The sequence below is a fragment of the Schistocerca americana genome, chromosome 7, assembly GCF_021461395.2.
Source record: "Schistocerca americana isolate TAMUIC-IGC-003095 chromosome 7, iqSchAmer2.1, whole genome shotgun sequence".
Taxonomy (NCBI): domain Eukaryota; kingdom Metazoa; phylum Arthropoda; class Insecta; order Orthoptera; family Acrididae; genus Schistocerca; species Schistocerca americana.
This window is the reverse complement of record NC_060125.1, coordinates 587038559-587056320: the sequence shown is the minus strand read 5'-3', so window position 1 is coordinate 587056320 and position 17762 is coordinate 587038559.

Below are 17762 nucleotides of genomic sequence, written 5' to 3'. Positions count from 1 at the left end.
TCTGATATTTTTGTACGTTTTTTGAAAAATATCATTCTTGTTACATCATCTAGAGATACTCAAACTATATGTATGCCTTTGCTGAGAGCTCCTCATTATAAAGAGAAACTGAGTTCTAGCTGATCTCAAACACAACTACATTTCTCGTCCTATATTTCTCAAGCAAGCATTTTATTTACTAATTACTGTACTGAATTCTATCGAAAGCTTTCCATAAACCAACAGAAGGAACGTGAACCTCAGCTAATTCTCGAACAGGTTCCGGGATTCGGTAAGCAACCAACATACTAGCTTCCATACAATCAATACTTTGAGAATACGTAATGATTCCTCATAGGACTTGTTTATTCTACGAATGTCATTAAATACGAGTGAAAAATATTTAATTGCTCCATAACAATTTAAATCCGTTACGTAGGTAAATAGATTTGAATAGGTTAGGTGACCTTTAGTAAAAGCGACCTGTATCTTTTCCTATCATGTGAGGCATTTGGTTGCTCCAGCGAGCTACGAAGAAATCTTGTTAGATAAGGAACCAGTTCTTTCATATATTTAACTTATCAAAATGTGCAGGGGATGCCCTCGGATCCATTTGTTCTCTTTCTATGGAGTGGCTGCTGTTCTCTCCGATTCCGTAATCATTAATGCCTTCACAGTAGTTTTGCTGATAAGAATGTCACAGAAGGCTTTTTGGGTGTATTTTCGACAGATGTGGCACAGGAAGTAAAAGAAATTAACACGTTTCGGTGACAATTAGGGAGATTTTAATTTGGTTCAGAAAATGAGAAGGTACCAGAGAAGGAATTGCCGTGTCATAGTTTGTTGTAGCAGGTAACTGTGTACAGTTAAGGCATCGGAGTGGAAAACGAGAGAATCTTCAGCGTAGTGGAAGTACAGACGAACGATTAATCTACAAACTAATATAAAGTAATGGGAGTAATTTACATGGAAAATTAAGAAAGAGAATTCTGACTTACAAATGGTAGATGACTTGACTGCAGCTAATTAACTGTTGTGTATCATAGATGTCCATAGGAAGTGAAGAAGTTGAAAGAATGTCTGGACAAAGGATCACAGTCAGGTGCAAGGACCACAAATAAAAAGATTCACATATGACATAGTGTAATACGATGGATGTGAAATGCACACTCAGCTTAGCACATAATAAGAGCTGCAAATAAATAAAATGAAGATGGAAATAGTACAGAGCCTTGGAAAAGGGACTGGTAGACTGCTCACGTGTTAATTCCTAAACTGGACAGGATAGAATATAAGTAAACGAACTGAAAGTATTCTCCTATCTAAAAAGTAAAAATAGATAGGTTTCTTGAAGCAAGGAATAATTAAAAGGTAGAGTCACATATGCAAATGAAGCCTCTGTGAATAGTAGAGTTCTACAGGTCTGTAATACTGACACGCATTTGAGGAACAAGTTCTTGAAGCTTAGGTCTGTAACACAGTTTGAGCAAAAGACTCTTTAAAAAATATGATACACGCTACAATAGTGAAACTTCAAACTTATGTAAACACATAACATGCCATTTTCTTTGTTGCATGAGCTGTGTGGCTACAGTTATAGGACATGAATGCCAATATTTGAGCATTAACATATGGGAGAGAGACTGGTAGATTGAACTTTTTTTGCTAATGAAGATGTGAAATTGTCACATCCAATTAACAACAGAATAACATGCGAAAATTCTGGGTAGGATTACACTCCTCTACAAATCATGAACATGAGAATTTTATGCTGAATGGAATATATTTTCTTCATATTTTTGAGGACGTAGAGCCGGAAATGAAACCTTTATATATATATATATATATATATATATATATATATATATATATATATATATATATATATATATATATATATATATATATATATATACTAAGATGGTATCTGTTCTTTCGGGCAGAAAGAACAGATATCATCGGTGACCATGCAGCTCGTTAGAATGAAATTACAATGAAAAAAACAGATACCATCTTAGTATATATATAGTTAAGGCTTACCGGCCACTTGACCATCTTCTTCTTCTGTGCGAATGTACAAACAGAGCCCGAACTCTTACGGGAGTCGGCAACGCGCCGCGAGTAATGAGTACAATGGGCGGGGGCACTACGAATGTAGTGCGGGACAATACGTTGAGAATGTGGGTTTCGCGGGAGGCGTGCCAGAGACAAATCCCTGCAGTCGCCCTGACCTCTGTGTCCTCGCTGGCTCAGATGGATAGAGCGTCTGCCATGTAAGCAGGACATCCCGGGTTCGAGTCCCGGTCGGTGCAAAGCCTCTAAGCAGTTAAAGGTGTTCATTTCATTGTAACATTTATATATGATCTTTTTAGGGATAATGATGTTTATTGCATGTTCCTTATAAAAGAAACAAAGAAAACTTATCGAACATCTTAAGAACTCTTCTTTTTGGCTTGCCTCTGGTACTGTATTGCAGGACTGTATCCTTTTCATCGTGCGCACCAACAATCAGTTAGCATCCATTCTTCTTCATGCCATTACCCATACAAATTTCATTAGAAAAAGGATATTTTTAGTGGAAACTCTTGCTTTCTTCCCAACTCAGTTTTTGCAAGGGGACAGGGGGAACCACGGTGAAAGAAATCCTGATTATTGCTAATGGACTTCTTTCAAATCATCGACAGTCGGCAGTCAAAATGCAGTCAGATATCCTTCTCCATTCATCCATGAATTGATGGTAGACGGACACCTCGTGCGGCATACGTACGAGTATGGTTCCCGTTTCTTTGACGGTGTTCCCGCTATTACAGCCGAAAAGTATATCACGTTTATGAAAAGCGAATTTTCACACTTCATCGCGGCAAAAGTCATTACACTGCAAATACAGCAAACGTTATTCCCGTTATTACACATGTAGAGACACTGTGACAGAAGCTGGAAGTACATCACAGCAAAAGTTTCTTGAAAACCTTTGGAGAACCATGAACACACGGCCACTTTATTGTAATAATTACCATTTTATTCATGGCTGCACCAACGTACAAATAAGGCACATACATTACAAACATATCTTTGAATCTCTGCTGTCGTATACCAAACGACTCCAGACGGCAGAAGTACTGGCTCCCTGCAGTACTCATCCTCACGATATGGCAGACAAAATTAACGGCGCAAATAACGGACAAATTCAACGTAATACATTTAAAATGTTCTAGATCAGATAAATACTGGAAATCTATAGCAACAAATAGTTCAGCACCTTTTTACACTCCACCATCCTCTTACTCACATATCTTCATTCTTAAGGGCAGTGGGTGTACGTTATATCATACTGACCATTTCCTTCCCCTCTCCATCTCTCTACCCATATCCTATTTCCCTATCTCTCCATCCATCTTATCCTCCTCCCCCTCTCTCTGCTGACCTCCTCCTACCTCTGTCCATTCCCCTCCCTCCTTTTTCACCTACCTTTTGTCCTAAATATCCTCACTCTGTTCCTCCTCTCCCTCTCTGTACATCCTCTCCTGCCCATCTTTCCCTATCTTCATCCATCTCCTCCTTTCCCTCTCACTGTCCTCCTCCTGCCCTCATGTCTGTCCATTTTCTCCTCCTCATAACTGTATCTCCTCTCCCATGTTTTCACCACCTCCTCCTTCTCCTGTCTGCCTCTTCCTCCACCTTCTTAATGTAAATCCCCTCCTCCCCCTCTATCTAACCATCTCCTCTTCCCCATCTCTCTGACCAAGTACTTCTACCCGTCTATCTGTATATTTTCAGCTTCGGTATCTCTGTCCATCCGATCCTCCTCCCTTTTCTCTGTCCATCTCTCCTTCCCCCTCTTTCTGTCCATCAATCTCTCTTTCCATCTCCTCTTCCCCCCCCCCCTCCCCTCTCTGTTGACCCATGCCTATTTGCACCTATTACCCTCCTGCCCCCCCCCCCTCCCTCAAAGGCGTTCCAATACTACCCTCACAACATTTCAGTTGTACAGGGCAACTCAGATATTAGATGTTACCAAACGTTTTCACCCCCCATGCTACTCCTATAGGAGATACGTGTTTCTTACCCGCACAGTACTTCTTTCCAGGATATAAGTAGTATGTGCACTAAACTTGGTTATAATCGATGGAGTAGTTTAGGAGAACGTATGGAACATAAATAGAAAATTCTTAGGATCCGAGGATTCCCCCTTGGTCACTAACATACTGGTCATACAATGGACACACTCAGAGCAAGTACCTGATTATTTGATGGTGCAACGTTTTGAGTATTACACGTCCTCAGACAGTGCTGCAACCTGTTGGTAAAGGGTATCTAGTATTAATTTCTTGCCACCAAGTTAACAATGCTTACAAATTCCTTGTAATATCCTTCCTTTTCGCATGTTATGTGTTTACGTAAGTTTGAAGTTTCACTATTGTAGCGTGTATCATATTTTTTAAAGAGTCTTTTGCTCAAACTGTGTTACACCTTCTGCGGTGATCTCCAAGGTTTGAGGTTTTCCTTCGTACAAAGCTGTCTGGGATCACAAAGACTCTTACAGCAGATTCCTCACTGTAATCAAAGCTCTATGTTCCCACCTTTCTCGTACTAATTCAAGCACTGAAAGCTATTTTTCTCTTTTATACAGCACACGAATTCATATCGACACGCGACCATCGTTTAAAGTTCCAACTAACGCCAGAAAACGACACTCACCACTTTGGACGATATTGCACTGTTATGAGCCATCATTGTATGCTTACTACATATCACTACACAGTGTTTTAATTATTACATGGGGAAGGCATTCTGTAATGATAACGTCAGAATGAGAAAAGCAAATCAAAAACCACGTACTGTTGTCTACTGACATTATTTGAAGTTCTGAATCAGACGGTCAGAAATGTTAGTCTTTATACAGATTTTTCATTGTGCGATATATGATATAAAGAAGAGTGTTTATGACAAGAACAGGTTATTTTTCTGCGCTCTTCGCGCGAAGCACTGCACGGGCAGAGCCACTGACATAAATGTCCAGCTGCTAGTAGCATTAGGCCTGGCTGGGTAGCTCTTACACGGACATCAACCGCCGGGTGGTTATAATTAAACAGCAGGTACTCGCAAAGTCGAGTGTAGACTGCATATATCGTATGGCAGCGAAACTTGGTAGATAAGTTAATGCACTAATGCGGAACTGATTTATGCTGAACAAAAATTAGTTCCAATTTTGGCCACCAGGTGCAAATTTGGTGCTTTACAACAGCACATTGACTCCTCCAGTGCCCACATTGAAATATTTATGTAAGGGGGTATCAATAACATTATGCATATCTGACTTGTCTGACATTTCCTGCCCACGTCCTATTCCTAATCGATTACGTATGGTATGTTTCTTGCATCGATAGGGCCAAATTCGCAACTGGCAGCCAAAATTGAAACGAAATTTTTTTCAGCGTAAATGGGTTACACATTAACGCACTACAACAATTCAAGAATACAAACAGTCGTCAGGTGCACAAATTTTTATATTAAATTAACTCCTTGACAAGTTTCGGTAAGTTAATTTGCCATCTTCAGACCATACAATACGCTTACATAGGAAAGCGAGAGTCAAGCAATTTCTGGACGATGGAATCCTACAAAAGTGGGTACAGAATAAGAATTTAGTGATTACCAGGGTTGGACCACAATTACAACAAATAAAAAACAATAAGTGTACAATAAAATCAGACTATAAACGTACCTTCGTTAGAATTTTTACGTAGTACTGTCAAGCACTTAATAAGTAAAGTAAGAAATGCGAAGATGTGATGACCAAAAACTATTCGCATCATAAGTAAAATGTTAAAACACCATGTGACATATGATGATTAGCAACGAGCGCTAGTGCACCTAAAAGCTTACAATGCCTAATCACAATGAGGGTGCGCTGCCTATAACATAAGTCAAATGAAATGTAGTTTTAAAGAAACGAAACACCGTTAAGATCATGTGTCATTACTTAATGAAGCATACAATTTTATACACGAAAGTGGCATAGCTTGTATAAAGGTCTGTGAGGTTCATTTAATAATCAGCATTAGAATATGTACCAAGTTTGACAGCCGTACAGCCCACTGTTGACCTGTGTGGGTAGCTGCACTTTAATTGTAACCACGCGGTATCTCGGATCTCGCCTCCGTGTTCTGTTTTACGTGTGCTTAGTTTATTCTGTCCCTCGCACTGGTCGTGTTGTGTTTTCTTCATGCTCGTCTCCACACAGTGTTTGGACATCTGCTGCGTTGCAGCAGTTTCGTCCTCTCTTCCCAGGTTCAGCTTGCCTAACTTGTAGTCAGGACACCATCGGCAAGTAGATTAATATTTTGTGCCGACAGCGACGATTTGCGGCGTTGTCGCGTGTGCAGAGATACAAAAACTCTTGTAGGAGGTGGAGTGTTAATTTTATCTGCTGCCCGTGTTAATGGGGGTACGCTTATCTGTTGCTATTTTCGCATCTTTCCAACTTACAGTGCCTTAATATACAACAGTCTATCCAAAATATCTGTTCCAAATAAGACTTCTGGTACCTCTCTGAGTAACTGCCACCATCAGATCAAAGTACGTTACACAGGACGACCTATGTTTGACACAAATGAAAGTGACGTCGGGTAAACAAAATGAAGCATGGTAGGCGCACCTATGTACACGGCTTACACAAACAGTTAATTCAATACAGCCAGAAGTACTCTGAGGAGATGCTGTCTTACGCAGAAAATGACCAGCCCTTGAGAATTATATCAAAGTGTAGGACGAAAAGCAAGATTTCTGACCCGGTGTACAAGTTGACTAGTGGTGGGTAATGTGTGTAATTATCAACGCGTAGGTTAAGTTCCAGATGTAATCGTTTCGTATAATCAAAGGGACACTTCTGTGACCGATCATAGCAGTTGAGTACTTGGAGATCTTGCTTTAAAGCGAAATTAAATAGCGTGAATTCATTAAATCTGTCGGCATAGAGAGGAAGAACGTCTCAGAATTGTTCGAAGTGTTAGAACTACGATTGTGACTGAAGTACAGGTCTTATGTTTGTATCAGCTATGAGGAAAGCCTAGCAGAAATACAGAAGTAGATTGGAGTAATAATTTTGAGAATTTTCGTTCATGTCCTATCTCTTACGTGGATTTATCCCCTGTACTTCATCAAAAGACTTGTACCAAAATTCACTACTATTCAATGTATTACTAAGCGGTTTGGTGTTAACTATTGGCTTCAAAGATTTATTTCTGTAAATCTCACCGATTTGGTAGGCCACGCTCTTAATACAAGAACGCCAAATGGAGACTTCTCGATTCATTGATAGGTGAAGAGGCAAATGCAACACGTTTACAAAGGGGACTGCTTATAAATTACTTATACTAGAATGCTATACATTTGAAGAACAGTTAAATCTACCTAATGTCTTTTTAAATCTAATGTAGAATCCTGCAGGAACCGAACTGCAGGGGCGCAATTGTAAAGATTATTGTGCTTCGTAGGGAAAACCAGCATAAAATTAGCCTGCAAATTTTTGACACAGAGGTGAAACGCCCTAAACTGCAGTTAATACTACCGGCTAAATGACGCATAATGTTAACAGTAACGGTCTTATCACAATTCCTTGGACTATATCATATATTACCTCACTAATCGTATGTGACTCTAAAAGTGGCTCTGAGCACTATGGGACTTAACATCTGAGGTCATCAGTCCCCTATAACTTAGAACTGCTTAAACCTAACGAACCTAAGGACATCACACACATCCATGCCCAAGGCAGGATTTGAACCTGCGACCGTAACAGTGGCGCGGTTCCGGACTGAAGTGCCTAGAACCGCTTGGCCACCGCGGCCGGCATTATGTGACTCTCTATCCAGGGTAATGTACTGAGAATTTTTCCATTGAGGCACAAACCTTCGTCTAAATCTACCTCATACTCCGCAAGCCACCTAATGGTGTGTGGCGGTGGGTACTTTCGGTACCACTATCTGATCCCTCCAACCCTGTTCCACTCGCGAATAGTGCGTGGGTAGAACGATTGTCGGTAAGCCTCAGTATTGGCTCTAAGTTCTCGAATTTTCTCCTCGTGGTCAGTACGCGATATGTATGTGGGGGGAAGTAATGTGTTGTGTGACTCCTCCTGAAAAGTGCTGTCCCGAAATTTCAGTAGCAAATCCCTCAGTGATGCACAGCGCCTCTCTTGTAACGTCTGCCAGTGGAGTTTGTTTAGCATCTCTGTAACGCTCTCTCGCCAGCTAAACAATCACGTGACGAAACGCACTGCTGCTCCAGTGTTAGGAATTCTTATCAGCTAGGTATAGCAGAAGACGTTCAACGAATTTAGGATGGTACAACAATGTAACACGGTTGTGGATCTTAAATGGGAGTCTGTGGAAGAGAAGAAACGTTGTTCTGTTAGGTAAATTAGGGAAATAGTAGTCAAGCGAGAAGCGGCAACAAAAAGGTTGCCACTACAACAAATTTCGCGTATGAATTACGAAAATAGCATCGGAGAACAGGGTGTGTGCAGAGACAGGAAAACAGTATTATCCCCGCTCAATACGTGATTGAAATGGAACAAACTGTCTGTAATACTGGTAGGAAGTACATGGAGTGACGCAGTCTATTGTGTCTTGGAAAGTATATATTTGACGTCGACAATAAAAGTAACAGGATATTCGCAATATGCAGAATGGAAGCAATTTCCAATGTGTTTTGATGGTCATTGAATGTGAATTGGAAAAGTGGCTTGGTATTACATATCGAATAAAGTGACCTCACACAAACCGAGAGAACCAGCAGATTTACCACACTTCAAGGATAACAGTAGGCAAGAGTATCTTGTTCAGACCCTTTGTAAAACCTAGAATTCAAAGGGACGTAGTGTATTGAGCGATAGATTTGTACCAACAACTTTTACAGCTAGTAGAAAATACGGTCACATGGCAGACTATTATTCAGGGTATTGTTGGTTATTAGTAGAAGGAATTAAATGTAATAGTTTTACTTTTGCAACGGCTACCGAATTATAGTCGAAAGCAATACAAGCTGATTCGTGTAAACATGGAGGGGTGAATTGCAAAGGCTTGATACAAACGGCTAGTACTAACTAGGTGTTGGACGCTCCTATGGAGAGAGTATCTAAACAGTTAGAGGGAAATAGACAGCAGAGAAAAGTTAACAAACAGCTAACGCAACAATTTTTACTGACAGAACAACAGCCTCAGTCACGTTTGTGTGGGACTAGAACAGTAGTATGTTCTCCTTCGTCATTCATTGACCCTTCAGCTGCAAATCCCTTCTCCAGGAAACCAACAAAGGATGTTACTGTGTTTATAGAAGATATCTTAGCCACGGCTACGTTAAGTAGCTTGCAAGATAAAACTGCTTGCAGACTGCCAAGTGAAGTATCACGGGCGAGGCAAAAAACATATATTTCGTATAATGAAGTGCTTAGTAAAGTATCCACATTCAGTGAGTTAGCAGAGATATACAAAACGTAACAGTACACAGTTTTTTAGAGAGATACACAATCGTTTATCACAAAAGGTGAGTGAAACAGTGGAATCCTTTTCCAACAAAATACGGAAGATTAATGCACAGACATTTATATATCACCAGCATCCGCAACAAGCGTCGCAGAACGTTTCAGGAAAAGTCTTGACTACATAGGAAATAAATATCCAAATTATCCATTAGTTGTAGGTGGAGACTTTAATCTGGCGTCTACTGACTGGGAAAATTAGACGTTTATCACAGGGGGCAGAAGCAAAGACTCGTGTGAAGTTATTCTAGGAGCGCTCTCAACATACGACCTTGAGCAATTGATTAGAAAACCAACTGGAGTGGGATCATATTTGATATCTTGGCGACAAACAGACCTGATCTTTTTTGAGGAAGTTAATGTAGAAGAAGGTATCAGCGACTATAATGTCGTTGTGGCTTCTATGTCAGGGGAAGTTGCAAAAGAAATCAAAGATGAAGCGTAGAGTTTTCTTGTTTGGGAAATCAAATAAAAGTGTCATTAATGAATATCTTCATAGTCAGCTCAAGGCATTCACAGCGGGACACAAAGAAATTGAATATCTTTGGTCGGAATTTAAAGGTATTGCCCTCCACGTGCTAGAGAAATATGTACCTAGCAAAAATACAGGGGCGGGAAAGGATCCGCCTTGGTTCAATAAACACATTAGGAAGTTGCTGAGAATGCAGAGAATTTTGCACAGTCGTTTTAAACGTAGTCACTGCCCCGCTGACAAACAGAAAATATGCGAAATGAAAGCAGGTGCCAATAGGTCAATGAGAGATTTTTTTAAAGAATTCGAAAGCAATATCTTATCTGCAGTTCTGTAGCCAACTCCACAAAATATTGGTCGTACGTAAAATCTATGAACGTTACAAATAATTCAATACTTTCTCTTGCTGACAGTACAGGTAATGGAGCGGATGATGATAAACAGAAAGTCGAAATTCTGAACCTAGCTTTCAAAAATTTGTTTGCGGTTGAGGACTGCAGCACCATTCCCCCTTTCAACCATCGAACAAACGCAATGGTGCCTGACATAGTGTTTAGTGTATCTGGAGATTGTAAAACAGTTAAGATCCTTAGACGCCAGGGAGGCATCTGGCCCAGACGGTATCCCCGTAAGTCTTGATGTTGACTATGCTATAAATGTAGCACCATTCTTACCCATCATCTATCAGAGACAATTGGAACAGCGGAAAGTTGCACGTGACTGGAAGAAGGCGCAGGGCGTAGCAATCTATAGAAAGGGTAGAAAATCGGATGCACATAACTACTGGTCAATCTCACTAACGTCGATTTGTTGTAGAGTCATGGAACATATTTTGTGTTCAGACATGATGATCTGTCTATAATCCGAGAAGCTCATCCGCAAAAAAAAAAAAAAAAAAAAAGAGCACGGTTTTAGGAAACAGCGGTCGTGCGAGACACAGCTGTCCCTCTTTGTGCATGATAAACAACAGGCTCAAATACCGACTCCCAGGTTGATGCCATATTTCTCGACTTTCGAAAGGCGTCCGACTCAGTTCCGCACTGTCTCTTGCTCCCAAAAGTGCGCGCTTACCGTCTATCCGATGACATATGCTGTTGGATAGGAAGTTTTCTAACAGACAGGGAGCAGTATGTCGTACTGAATGGGGAGACATAAACAGAAACAAGCGTAACATCAGGTGTGCCACAGAGCAGCGTAATAGGTCCACTGCTTTTTACGATTTACGAAACGATGTAGTTGATGGTATTGACAGCGGCATTAGACTGTTTACCGATAATGCTGTAGTCTACAGGAAAGTAGTATCGCACGAAAGTTGTGAACAAATCAATGAAGATTTGCAGAAAATAAATGTGTGGTGCAATGACTGGCAGTTATCTCTCAATATTAGTAAGTGTAACCTACTGCTTATAACAAGGCGAAAATCCCCATTAATGTACAAGTACAAAACAAATACCGTCTTGGAAGCGGTAACATCCGTCAAGTATCTGGGTGTGACTACACGAAATGACCTCAACTGGAATGATCAGATTACACAAGTAACGGTAGATTGCGGTTTATTGGTAGAAGCCTGAAGCGATGCAGTCCTTCAGCAATGGAAATTGCTTACAATACTTTAGTTCGTCCAGTCTTAGAGTATTGCTCGTCTGTATGGGACCCTTACCACTTGGGTCTGATTCAAGAGATTGAGAATGTCCGAAGAGTGGCAAGATTCGTGACTGGTACATTTAGCCATCGCGAGAATCTCTTAGAAAGTTTGAAGTGGGACACACTCGCAGATACGCGACGTGCTAAACGGAAGGGGCTGCTCACTAAATTTCAATTATAAAATCGCGCAATGATCATCATTCAAAGATAAGAGAAATTAGAGATCGTACTGAGGCGTTCAGACAGTCGTTTTTCCTCGCGCGATACGCGCGGGGTACAGGGGCGGTTGGGAGGGGGGAGGGGAGGAACATGATTTTTGCCCGATAGTGCCCCCCGCCACACACCGCTCTGTGGCTAGCGGAGTATACATGAAGATGCAGATGTAGACTTATGAGCTTAGACAGAAGCCAGATGCGGAAAGAATCTTGCTTAAAGAAGTGGAAAACAGAACGTCAGACGTGTATCTCAGACGTATCCATTCAGATTTATCGCTGTGCATACGAACGGAAAACCATGAAGATTTAGTCGCTACACTCCGAATTTACAGAAAGGGGAAAGATCAACTAGAAAACGCCCTGAACCGAAAATATTCAGATCTGGTAGAGAACGTTTCCGTTGTAGGAGCATTTAAAGACTTAGCGTCCCACAACCACGACGTTGTAATTCCAAACAGTACGGACATAACACTCGGGATTGTAAATATTGAAAACGGGGCAAGAACAATGCGTAAAAAGAACACTTAAACGCCAACGGCAGCGTTCCTTCCGTCAAGAAGCTTTCCCAGTAAATCGAAATACTGTAAACTCGTATGCCGAGACGGTTGTTGCTAGACAGCATGCATAACTGAGAAGAAGTATAAGTTTTAATAGATGCTGGGACACACCTGTCGTTTGTGAGTCTGGACCTCGTGGAAAAGAGGAGACTGGAAATCAGAGATAAAGATTGCGCGCAGAGGGCACAATAAAATAGATACAATGGGGACAACACAGCTCAGAGTTGAAGTAGTAAACACGTGGGTTCAGGAGCAAACCGGTTACCAACTGTGGGGCAAGAATTTTCTGCAACACTCGTAAAAGACTTTCTCGTTAGGCATCATCCTCAAATCTATCTTTGATAACAAGTAGTTGAACTCACTGTGAGTTCATTTAGGATGAGTGCAACAGGTACTAATGTCACGAGGTGCACCCATTGGTAAGATTGCACCACCTTCAATATGTACAATTACATTAAAAGTGGTTTTGCATGGCAGAGTACGAGCATGTACAGGAGAGCTAGTTTTAGTTACGATAGTTATCGATGTTCCACAATAAGCATTGTGTTTAATAGAAACTCTGTCAAGTAATGACGTGTTGAATGAACGGCATCCTTTTATATGAAAAAGAATAGCACATACTAAGGAAATAAACACCCAGGTTATCGTGCCAGTAAGCCCGGATGGCTTTGGAATGAACAAAGCAAATCTTCGGAAGGGATTTGTAGTAGCTACACTACAAGTACTAGATGAAGAAGATATCTATGGGTCATAAACAGAGTACAATGTTAAGTAAACCGTCAGTACTTACGAGTTACGTAACAAGGTTTGTCATTTAAATGGTAATGATCGAGCGCTCATGGAGTCATTATTAGTTCAGTACTGACATTTATTTAATTCAGAAGATGCTTTACCAGGCACACCCATGAGATAGCATCGTCTTTCAACAGGTAGACATGCATCAGTGCACTGCAAGCAGTATACGTTATCAAATCATCACGATCCGCTAATACAACGGTTCATAGATCAAAAGATTAAAGAAGGCACAATGGAGAACAGTGAATATCCTTGGTCAGAAAGTATAGTAATCGTCCTGAAAAAGTCACTGAATGGTTCAAGAAAATGTAGATTCAGTTGCAATTATAGGTTTTTAACCAACGTACATTAACTGATGAATATCCGATTGAAAATGTAATTGAAACTTTGAATAACCTGGTCAGTGTTAATTTTTTCCCGTGTTACATTTAAGGAGTGATTACCACCAAATTGAAGCGTGCCCAGAAGATAGAACGGGAATAGCTTTTACATCATGCAGTCAGTGCCAGTATCACAGTGTACAGGGTGTTACAAAAAGCATTCAGGAAACGTTCCTCACACACAAAGAAAGAAAATATCTTATGTGGACATGTGTCCGGAAACGCTTAATTTCCATGTTAGAGCTCATTTTAGTTTCATTCCAACGTCACCAAATTGTAAATTTTCACAATCAACATGTGTGGGCTGACGATAATCCGCACGCAATTGTGCAATCACGTCATCAACACAGATTTTCTGTGAACGTATACGCCATTCTCCAGGGCTGCATCAGCACTTCAGGGATTCCATGCGACGGAGGGTGGATGCACGTATCCTGGCTAACGGAGGACATTTTGAACATTACCCGTAACAAAGGGAAGTCACGCTGGTACGTTCTGTTCCTGTGAGTTTCCATTCCATGATTAATGTGATTTGAAGAGAAGTAATAAAATGAGCTCTAACATGGAAAGTAAGCGTTTCCGGACACATGTCCACATAACATATTTTCTATCTTTGTGTATGAAGAATGTTTCCTGAAAGTTTGGCCGTACCTTTTTGTAACAACCTGTATATTCCAGGTTTAGGGAAAAAAATAGAAAAACTAACCTGCAACATATTAATGTTTGTTACATGGAGTCCTTTGAAGCTTAAATCCGAAAAAATGCATGGTCTATTTACGATGACATAATCGTAGATGAATGCACCGAGGGCGTAAGTGAATTACTTGATAGAAAAAAGCTCATCTTACGTTACGAGTTGATGAACGTCATGTTGCCCTGCCTGGAACATACACTCCTGGAAATTGAAATAAGAACACCGTGAAATCATTGTCCCAGGAAGGGGAAACTTTATTGACACAATCCTGGGGTCAGATACATCACATGATCACACTGACGGAACCACAGGCACATAGACACAGGCAACAGAGCATGCACAATGTCGGCACTAGTACAGTGTATATCCACCTTTCGCAGCAATGCAGGCTGCTATTCTCCCATGGAGACGATCGTAGAGATGCTGGATGTAGCCCTGTGGAACGGCTTGCCATGCCATTTCCACCTGGCGCCTCAGTTGGACCAGCGTTCGTGCTGGACGTGCAGACCGCGTGAGACGACGCTTCATTCAGTCCCAAACATGCTCAATGGGGGACATATCCGGAGATCTTGCTGGCCAGGGTAGTTGACTTACACCTTCTAGAGCACGTTGGGTGGCACGGGATACATGCGGACGTGCATTGTCCTGTTGGAACAGCAAGTTCCCTTGCCGGTCTAGGAATGGTAGAACGATGGGTTCGATGACGGTTTGGATGTACCGTGCACTATTCAGTGTCCCCTCGACGATCACCAGTGGTGTACGGCCAGTGTAGGAGATCGCTCCCCACACCATGATGCCGGGTGTTGGCCCTGTGTGCCTCGGTCGTATGCAGTCCTGATTGTGGCGCTCACCTGCACGGCGCCAAACACGCATACGACCATCATTGGCACCAAGGCAGAAGCGACTCTCATCGCTGAAGACGACACGTCTCCATTCGTCCCTCCATTCACGCCTGTCGCGACACCACTGGAGGCGGGCTGCACGATGTTGGGGCGTGAGCGGAAGACGGCCTAACGGTGTGCGGGACCGTAGCCCAGCTTCATGGAGACGGTTGCGAATGGTCCTCGCCGATACCCCAGGAGCAACAGTGTCCCTAATTTGCTGGGAAGTGGCGGTGCGGTCCCCTACGGCACTGCGTAGGATCCTACGGTCTTGGCGTGCATCCGTGCGTCGCTGCGGTCCGGTAACAGGGCGACGGGCACGTGCACCTTCCGCCGACCACTGGCGACAACATCGATGTACTGTGGAGACCTCACGCCCCACGTGTTGAGCAATTCGGCGGTACGTCCACCCGGCCTCCCGCATGCCCACTATACGCCCTCGCTCAAAGTCCGTCAACTGCACATACGGTTCACGTCCACGCTGTCGCGGATTGCTACCAGTGTTAAAGACTGCGATGGAGCTCCGTATGACACGGCAAACTGGCTGACACTGACGGCGGCGGTGCACAAATGCTGCGCAGCTAGCGCCATTCGACGGCCAACACCGCGGTTCCTGGTGTGTCCGTTGTGCCGTGCGTGTGATCATTGCTTGTACAGCCCTCTCGCAGTGTCCGGAGCAAGTATGGTGGGTCTGACACACCGGTGTCAATGTGTTCTTTTTTCCATTTCCAGGAGTGTATTATTAGCTTGGATGGCGCAAGGCTGGATCCTCGTTTCACTTCAGCTGTACATGATCTATCAGTACCATAAACAATTATGTAACTAGAATCATTTCTTGGACTGAAATTGTTACCGAAAATACGTCAAAAATTTTCCAGAAACCTCATAACCATTGACTAGTTTCTTGAAAAAAGGCATTACATTTCAGTGGACATCGAAATGTCAAGCAGCATATCAAAATTTGGAAGAGATACTGACTTGAAATCGTGTTTTCCTTTTCCTGTTCTTGCTTACACATCTTGCCAGTTAAATAAGGCTGACTGCAGTTATTATACAACGGAAAAGGAAATGTTAGCGTTGATATACGATATCTGGTATTTCCGTTGCTACGTATATGGCTCTAATTTTGAAGTAGGTGCAAATCGTGTATCCATGAAGTGATTATCAGGACTAAGAGACCCTTCAAGTCGATTAACAGTAAAGGCACTGAAACTGAGTGAGTTTAAATATGAAGTAATTCAGAAGCCTTTCGAGTATACGAAAGCAGATACCCTCAGTAGGAAAATTGCAGACTTGTTTATACTGGCATCGAAACTAGTAAATTTGGGTAAGGGCCAAGAAGTGTCAACAGAATGTCAAGTATATAGTAAACAATCACTACTCCTGCAGGAGAGGTTCTGTAAAGTTTGGAAGGTAGGAGACGAGATACTGGCAGAAGTAAGGCTGTGAGGACCGGTCGTGAGTGGTGCTTTGGTAGTTCAGATGGTAGAGCACTTGCCCGCGAAAGGCAAAGGTCCCGAGTTCGAGTCTCGGTCGGGCACACAGTTTTAATCTGCCAGGAAGTTTCATGTCAGTGAACACTCCGCTGCAGAGTGAAAATCTCATTCTGGAAACATCCCCCAGGCTGTGGCTGAGCCATGTCTCCACAGTATCCTTTCTTTCAGGAGTGCTAGTTCTGCAAGTTTCGCGGGAGAGGTTCTGTAAAGTTTGGAAGGTAGGAGACGAGATACTGGCAGAGGTAAGGCTGTGAGGACCGGTCGTGAGTCGTGCTTCGGTAGCTCAGATGGTAGAGCACTTGCCCGCGAAAGGCAAAGGTCCCGAGTTCGAGTCTCGGTCGGGCACACAGTTTTAATCTGCCAGGAAGTTTCAAATCAGCGCACACTCCGCTGCAGAGTGAAAATCTCACTCTGGAAAAGGTACTACTTTAGAGGCTACCAGTATCAGAAAAACTTTTCATGTAATAGGGTATGAAGTACTGGGACTGTTTAATAGAAGTTTAGTGGGTAATAAGTACTTGCTGAGAAAATCGAACAGTTCTGAAAAAACCTTGTAATGATTGCAATACCAGATTAGAAAGTGAGTACTGATACTCAAGACATGGTTAAAAATGGGTTAGTTAAGTTTGGTGTACCAGAAACTATGGTCACTGATCAAGGAACAAATTTTTTGACTGATCTGGTGAAAGAGTTGCGTCGTTTACTGAGAGTAAAGAAATTGGCGACTACTCCATTCCACCCACATGTTAATGGTCGTACAGAACGAGTACATGGAATCGTAGCGAAGATTTTAAGTCATTATATAAACAGAAAAGGAAATGTTAGCGTTGATATGTGGTATTCTTATTTCCGTGTTACCTATGTGGCCGTAAATTTGAAGTAGTGACAGATCATGAATCCTTGAACTGGTTGTTAGAACTAAAAGACCATTCAATACAATGTGTATTTGTGTTATGTGGTGACCGTGTATAACTAAGAAATCCACACAATAGGAGGTCTTACACCTTACAAAGGGGCGTAAGCGCGAAAGACGCCATCGCCTTGTAACACGACAGCCTATTGTGAAGGGAAGAGACACTTTATGCAATGACAAACATGCGACAGCGGA